This window comes from Papio anubis, chromosome 16 (genome assembly GCF_008728515.1).
Source record: "Papio anubis isolate 15944 chromosome 16, Panubis1.0, whole genome shotgun sequence".
Lineage (NCBI taxonomy): Eukaryota > Metazoa > Chordata > Mammalia > Primates > Cercopithecidae > Papio > Papio anubis.
In genome coordinates this window covers 4645059-4653080 of record NC_044991.1, presented here as the reverse complement: position 1 = coordinate 4653080, position 8022 = coordinate 4645059, and the positions used below count along the sequence as shown (strand labels likewise).

At 50.2% G+C, this 8022-nt stretch overlaps 1 long non-coding RNA gene across 1 annotated transcript; it reads left to right on the top strand.

The window, feature by feature from the left end:
- The first annotated feature begins 307 nt into the window (after positions 1–307).
- LOC116270722 lies at positions 308–3697 on the top strand. The gene is made up of 2 exons (XR_004178884.1): positions 308–394; positions 3340–3697. It is a non-coding gene; the product is annotated as an uncharacterized LOC116270722 (long non-coding RNA).
- The last annotated feature ends 4325 nt before the right edge of the window (positions 3698–8022 follow it).

The window sequence follows — 8022 nt, the reverse complement described above, 5'->3', positions numbered from 1 at the left end:
ATAAGGGCTTTTGTTTGTTTGCCGGCTCCTGCACATGGCTGCTGGGACTCAAGCGCTCATGTTGTCTGCGCCTCTGTGGGACTCAGGAGACAGGAGGCAGGGGAGGCCCCCGCAGGCCGGCCTGGGGCTGGGGGCTGGGGGCCGGGGGCCGGCCACCAGGCACCTGGGGCCCTCTCCCTCCCCTGGCACCACCCTCACCCCGCAGCCACCCCCCCATACACACCCTCGCCGGAAAGTTCGCCCTGCCCGGGCTGGGCTCCCAGGCAGCCTGGCACGGTGCCAGGCTCGCCGCCGAGCTCGGGCAGCAGGGTGGGGCGAACGCAGAGCACGGAGGACGGGGCCGGGCGACCTGGGCACCAGCAGGACCTGAGGCCAGGAGCCGGGGGCCCAGAAGGTGAGGGCACCCCAAGTGGGCGCAGGGTGGGAGCTCTGCGGGCAGCAGGCCCTGCGGCCGGGCCCAGGAGCAGGCCTCGTGGGGGTGGGGGGTTGGAGCGGAGGCTGGCAGAGGAGGCAGGCACAAAGGAGGGCAGTGCCAGGCAGCTGCGGCCGACGCGGGCATCGCTGCCTGCCTGCCCCCAGCCGGCCTCCCTGCCGGCTGGGGCTGGCCTGGGCTCCGAGCGGAGGACGCGTGTGCAGGGGGCCAGGCAGGAGCGGCAGATACCGAGCCGAGCCGTGGCCACAGGGCCAGCCGCGCGCAGTCGGAGGAAGGGCCGGAGCGAGGCGGGGCCCGGGGCTGTCAAGGAGAAAAACATCCCAAGGCCTGCAAATTGCTGCTCTCAGCTTTTTTCCCCCCTCCTCCTGCTTCGGGGGTGGGGGGGGGGGCGAAAAAAAAGCAGCGCTTCCTCTGGAGGCGGATGCAAAAAGGATGCAGAATTTTAACCATCTCCTGCACCGGCCCTCCTTCCTGAGCAGGGTTTGGGCCCTGGCCTGGCGCCGAGGCACCCTGGGAAGGGAAAGGCCAGAGCAGCCGATACCGGTTCTGGGGGACGCCGGAAAGCCCAGCCTCCTCTGCACCTCCATCCAGAACGGGAGGCCCCACAGCACCTGCAGCAGGGGTGGAGGATGGGAGGCGGAAGGGGCCTGGTGCCTTCGGAGGCTGCACCTCACGGTACCAGTCACTACCCAGGGCAGCACGCCTGTTTGCTGGCCTCCTCTTGGTGTTAAACTTGGTGTCCAAGTCCCTGATTGGAGACCCCAGCCCTGTACTGGGTGGGGGTCTTGGGGCCCCCTGACTTGGGGGCCCACTGACTTGGGGCCTTCAACCACACTGGCATCCCAGGCCTTCTTCTTGACTAATTTCTGTTTTAAAAATAATGTGGAACGTTTTCTGGCATCTGGTGAGGACTTCACACACTGTACATTCAAGGCAGGACTTAAGGAATGAGTTCACAAGGTATCTGGTCACTGGACAAATGGCGGGCAAGCCCCGTGTGCTCCTCACTGGGTGAGACTCAGGGGCATGGGTTCAGGCAAGGGATCTCAGAGGGATGGTCTGGGCCCACATGCCCACAAGGCACAGAGCCTAGGGTCCATGAAATGTTTTCATTTTAATTTCTTTTAAAATCATAAGAAAAAAACGACTATAAAAATAATGAATATATGATAATGAATTCGACCTGGTTATATTAGTCTTTAATCTGATACAGTCATAAAATAGAATTTTTAGTATTCCTGGAGGAAGGGAACCAGGAAGCTGAAAGTGCCCTGGCCCATGAAAGGCAGGTGTGGCCTGGGTTGGTCCTGTCTGTCCCAGGACAAAGGGTCGGATGTCTGGGTCCAGGGGTGGGGTTAGGAGCATCTGGGTGCCCTGTGAATCTGGCCTCCATGAAGGCTAGCCGGGACAGGTTGCTCCAGCCTGCGGCGGACAGGAGCCAGGGCTGTGTGTGTCTGTACGTGTCCATGTATGTGCATGTGGGTGTGCAGGCATACTCGTGTGCATGCCAGTGTTTGACAAAGGATTCCCAGACACCTGCGTGTGTAAGTCCCAATTCTCAAAACAGGGGAATGCAAGGCCAGGGTCAGGAGACAGTGTGGCTGCGAGGGCCTTGTATTCCTGACAATGATGGGTGGGGAGTGCCATTGTCTCCCTAGGAGAAGGCAGCCTTCAAGGTCCCAGTGCCCCCAAACCCATGAGCTCACACAAAACAACGCGAGCCACAAATGCGAGCCACATCTGTAATTTAACATCTTCTAATAGCCACATTTTTGGAAAGTGAAAATAAGCAGGTGAGATTCACTTTAGTACTAAAATTCATTTTAATCTAACATAAATTTCCAAAATCCTATTTCAATGTGTTGCTTGTATGAAACTGTGAATGGGATATTTTGCCATTTTTTCCATATTCGATTTGGCCTCTCCCCATTTCAATGGCTCAGTTGCTGCATGTGGAGAAGGGGCTGCCATGGCAGGCATGCAGGTTTAGTAGGTCCCTGTGCCCCCCACTTCCCCACCCAGAGTAGGGGAGACTGGTTTTCTGCCTCTTTTTTTGCTGGTGGCCCTTCCTGGCCAGGGAAGGGGATGCTTCCACTGGTTCATCGGCCCCCAGCAACCCTGAGAGCTGAAAGAATGGATGTTGGGGCTGCAGGTTCCAGAATGAGGGGGGCTGCTGGAAAGGGTTCTTCGGCTGTGCTCCCAGACGCCAGGGGACGACACAAAGGGCTGACTTCAGACTCACAATAGTGGGGCGGTTAGTCACAGTGCCAGGGCAGCGGGCAGGCAGACAGAGCCCCCTGTGTCTGCGCCTGGTCGGGCTGGGCCCTGCAGCCCCCATTTCCCCAGCTGGCTTCCCACCCCACCCCTGCCCGCTCCCCACATTAACCCCCTGCCGCCTGCTGCCTACCTGGCAGCCTGGCCGGGGCTCCCTTGGCCAGGCTCTGGTTTCCACCAGCCACCCTGGCCAGAGGCGTGCTCCTTCTAGAAGCCGGGCTCAAGCCTGTATTATTTCACGGGCCTGTCTCAGGAAGCAGGCGTTGGAACAGCTCCGTCACCGTGGCTGGGCAGCATCCATGCAGCCTGAGAAAGGAGGTTTTCATATTAGTTAGAGGCTCCCCACTTAAAGATTTCATCAGCATTTGCAAGTATTCGCCATTCAAGGACTGTGCATTTCTGGAAACAATGAAAAGCCAAAACTGTGAAAAATTAAGGAGTGGCCCTGAAGCTGGTGTCTGTAACTACACATTTTAAAGTGAACAGACTGATATAAATATTTTAATCCTGTGCCTAGATAGATGGATAAGATAAAATAAATTAGTCATGTTCTGGCCCAGTCTGGAGACTATCTGAAAGCAAGACAAATGTCAGCATTTGCTGTTTAGGGTTACAATTAAAATCTCTCCTAGATTGAGCTTCTAGAGCCTCAGAGATGGAATTCGCTGTTTTGCCGCGATTTGACATTAAATTATTGACCGATGGGGAGGAGGGTAACTTCCCCTGAAAAGGTATAAAATGAAGTTGTCAGTCTCTCTTTTTAATTAAAAAAAAATCTCTGCAAAGATTCTGCATTCTGGCTTTTCTTTGCGAAATTAAAGTGGCATGTGTTTTTATTTTAGAAGGCAGAGATGTTTTGCTGTGCCCGGTGTGAGGAAGCGAAGGAAAAGAAAGATCTTTTGAAAATGTGTGCATCTACTTGCAGCTTAGAAATTCCAAGTGCCAGACATTTTTCTTGGAGGAAATAAATGTCTCAATTTATTAATCTTACCTGTTGATTATGTTCTGGAATGATTTATTTCATAATTTAATCCTTGTCTAGAACTGAGGCCATCTTTGGAAAGTAAAAGACCTAGGTCTCGTTGGTCCAGGAGACATTGTGGCCTTCTGTTAAAATCATTGACTGCCAGGATCAGGGCCCAGGCGGCTCTCGGACGGAACCGGTCTGTGCTAGGCAGCCCGGCCCACTCGGCCTTCAAAAAACAAGGGATGGGAGACATATGCTCTGCTCACATCATTTTGTTTTGATTTATTTTAAACTGCTTAAGATGATTTTAGCACAAAGAGTGGTGTATCTCACTTGCATTCTGAGAGCCACTGGATTTTCAAGCTAGAGTACAATTTTTTTTTTAATCCAAATTTAGAAATTGCCTTTTAGAGTAGACAACAGCATGTTAGTTTGCCTTTTAACTCACTTTTAAAGAAAGATACTTAAGATCAAGTACATTGAATTTGGAGATTGGTCCCCCTCCGTTATTAGGGGCTGGAAATGGCCCAGTTTTCAAAAATAAGGTCAGAAAAGGGGTGTTTCTGGCCTAAGAGTTCTTCCAGGCTGGGCTCGTACCACAGAGATTCTTCCACACACATGTCCTGAGTTCTTGCCCTATACATAATTTTTTCTTCCAAGGAGGAGTGTGACATTCAGTTCCAATGTCATCGTGTGGAAAAGAGTCCCTGCCTGGCTGAGAAACTGTCACAGGCAGCCGGGCCACCTCCCAGCATGACCCACAAGCCCGATGGTGCCCCTCGAGTGGTTTAGGACCCGCACAAATACCATTCTTTTAAAGCAAGCCAACACATTCTTCATGAATTACAGTTCCACCCTGGCTGCTGGTACTACCTCTAATAGTGGAAAAAAATTTAAAAGATTGGGGACAACAGGAAACACATTGGATCCCCAAGGGAAACGGCCTGGAAGCTACAGTAGGGACATGGGTGACCCAAGGGCTCTGGTCAAGTCCTGGGGCTGTTCCCTTTATTCCTCCAAGCCTCAGCTCCCCGGATTTAAAGTGAGAACAGCACCCAGCCCAGCCCACTGTCAAGGGCTGTTGCAGGAATATGACAACAGCCACCAATATTTGCATAGCAGAGATGCCCAGTTTCATTTTCTATTTGAAAGTTTCTCTGAAGGGGGATGTGCTAGAGACACAAGAACAACTGCTACCATCTTAATAACTTTTCTGGCAATACACGACGATGGTTGTTTATATTAATCTCATAACTATGAACAATAATTCATTTCATTCTCATAATGAATTATATCTATTTGACTTATAATATATATAATCATATCAGTAATATAGTCCTTTTCCGATCATGAAAGCAACATATGCTCACTATAGAAAATTTGGAAAATACAGAAAAATGCACATAAGGGAAAAATTATTCATCCTTTCTCCCACGCAGAGACAAGCTCTGGTCACATTTTCCTGTGTTTCCTTCCAGGCTCTGCTCTCTGCCGAGCAGCTTTCATCAATTCTCCTAGCATCTATTTTCAGATAACTCCATGGGCTTTTGTGATTGGTCCCTCCTTGTCACCTTGGCCTTTCTGGTCCTCAGTGGCAGTTCTTTCTCTCTGACTGCCTCCTTCAGGAGGGCCTGGCTCAAGGTCTGGGTGTTCAGGGAGAAGACCTCGTGCTCCACGGCACCCAGCCTCCTTGTCCTGCCGTGCTGGGAGCCCTGTTGGGGCAGTCCAGACACACGGCCAGCACAGCCCCACGGCAAAGCCAGGCCTGCAGGTGGGCTTAGGGCGTCAGGGAGCCGGAGCGAGTGGTATGAAACCCATTATCTCGCAGGGCCCGAGCTGTGGAGGTGAGCACGCTAGGTCTTCCCGTGCAGGAGAGGGCTGGGAGGTGGGAAGATGCAGGCAGGCCGTTCCCGACAGAAAACCCAGGAACACTGCAGCATGGATTGCGGGGAGCAGGGGAGAGCGTATAAAAAGCAGCTTCGATGCTTGAATTCTCAGCAAAGAAAGATGCTCGGGCCAAATCAAACAAACCACTTCTTAGACATGCAAAGTTTCATCGGAACTGTTAGGATAACGTTTCCAAGGTGTTCAGCTTTATGGCCCTGACTTACACCCGCTGCGTGGTTGGGGGTTAGTGCCAAGTGGTTTGGTAGGCAGAAATCCACCAGAACTTCAGTGCAAGGGCACAGTCCCCAAATACCATGTCACAGTCATGCACGTGCCTTGGCCGACCCCACAAGTCCATCAGGAAAAAGTTCCACAGAACCAGGCCTCTGGAGGGGGAACCACACAGACCTCCCTATTGCCTTCTGAGTAACTGATCCAAAGGCATTTCTAGAATAGCCGGGTACATTCGTGATAGGAGAAATGAAGTCTATGGGGTCTACCTTAACCCCCTTAGAATAATGCAGTGGCCTCAACGTCTTAACAATAGATCATTCGAGATTTATTAATAACCCAAGTTGCAGACAAACTTCACAGGCGAGATCATAGGTTGCAGTGTTCATTACAGTATAGACATATTAGGGGGACATGACAGTAAATTATCCCATAGCGAAATAATGGAACATTGTGTCACCCTTAAAACGGTGTTGACATTTTGGGAGACCGAGGCGGGTGGATCACTTGAGGTCAGGAGTCCGAGACCAGTCTGACCAACATGGTGAAACCCTGTCTCTACTAGAAATACAAAAATTAGCTGGGTGTGGTGGCTTATGCCTGTAATCCCAGCTAGTCAGGAGGCTGAGGCAGGAAAATTGCTTGAACTTGGGAGGCGGAGGTTGCAGTGAGCCGAGATCACACCATTGCACTCCAGCCTGGGTGACAAGAGTGAAACTCCATCTCAATAAATAAATAAATAAATAATAAAATGGTGTTGACAAAAAGTTTGGAATGGCATGGGTGTGTATGGGATACATTACCTTCCTACAGTATATACATATGTAAGATATGTCTGTGTATGCATATGTGTGCTGAACAATAGTTGGGAGGGAATTACAACAGAATATTATTTCTGGATCATGGCATGTAGGTGAATTTTCCTTTTTTTGTGTATACTTAACTCATATTTTTTATTTACTACTGAAATTATCTGTATCTCAAATATCTATCTTTATATTTTATTCTTAAGTTGCACATAATTTACACTTTCCTGTGCCTTCCTTAAACACGTGGCATTTTTATAATCAGGGAAAAACTATTTTTAAAGACTCATTATAGAAAGATAGACAAACAGAGACAAATGGCATGTTTTCTTTCAGTCATTGGGGATGGATGATACACGTAGCAGAAGTATTCGTTAGACCAACAAATAGGAATAGTAAGTCAATATTGTTCTTTCTTTCATAAAAGATTTATATGTTGGTAGCTTATTAATCAAATACTACGTGAGTTTTCTAAGCAAACATATATACTTGTACACCAGGGCAGAAAAATCTCAATTAAGATTTTGTGTGGACTCGAGAAGTGTTTTTGTTCCCTAAACAATAGCATTAAGAAGGGAGGAAAAAGGCCCGACATCTTCTTGGATCCTTGGTTGGATGACAACCCTCCCGTGGTGAGACGTGGGGCCTGATTTTCAGTTTGAGTTTTCTGCTTCCCTTGTTTGGTTTTTTAAAGATAATTTAAAAGATTCTGAAAGTTTATTACTGGAGAAGTCCATAGATCCTGAATTTATAGTGTCAGATTAATAAATTGTGGTCTTTGAGTGGGAATCTTAGTGGTTTATTTAGACTCATCAGTTGCCTTATTATTTTTCTAAAAGAAAGAAAACATTTATTTTTTTTAAGCTTGTATTGCCCTTAAAATATTTCTCTGCACTCTTAGGTCACCTGTCTATTCACGCCAGGAGCACATCGCTTGTGTTACAAGACTAGAATTTTCTTCCTTAACCATAATGTGCCAGGATTTTGTTATATGGAAAAATCTGTCCATGTTTCCAACTAATATTTCTTAGCCTTCAGGCAAGTGCGACTTGCTTCCCTGTAAAATGAATTCCCAGGACCTACGGTATCGGGACAGGCAGAATTCTTTAAAATGCAGGGCCCGGGGCGACCCCACCACGTCCCGGTTGGCTCCGGACGGTCCCGGGCTGCCCGCCGGCCGCACAGCCCCCTCTCCCGGGCCCGGCCGGCCGGAGCCTCAGTTTCCCCGTCAGAGCGGGGCGGAGGCGAGGCTGGGGGCGCCCGGGCGGCGGGGACGGGGCTGACTCGGCCAGGCGCACCCGGCTGGGAGGTCGCGCGGGCCCGGGAGCCTCCAGCAGCCCGCCCGGGCCTCCAGGGCGCGACCCCCTAATCCGCTTTAGTCAATATATTGTGAGCTCCGCTCGGGCAAAGTAAACAGGCGCCGA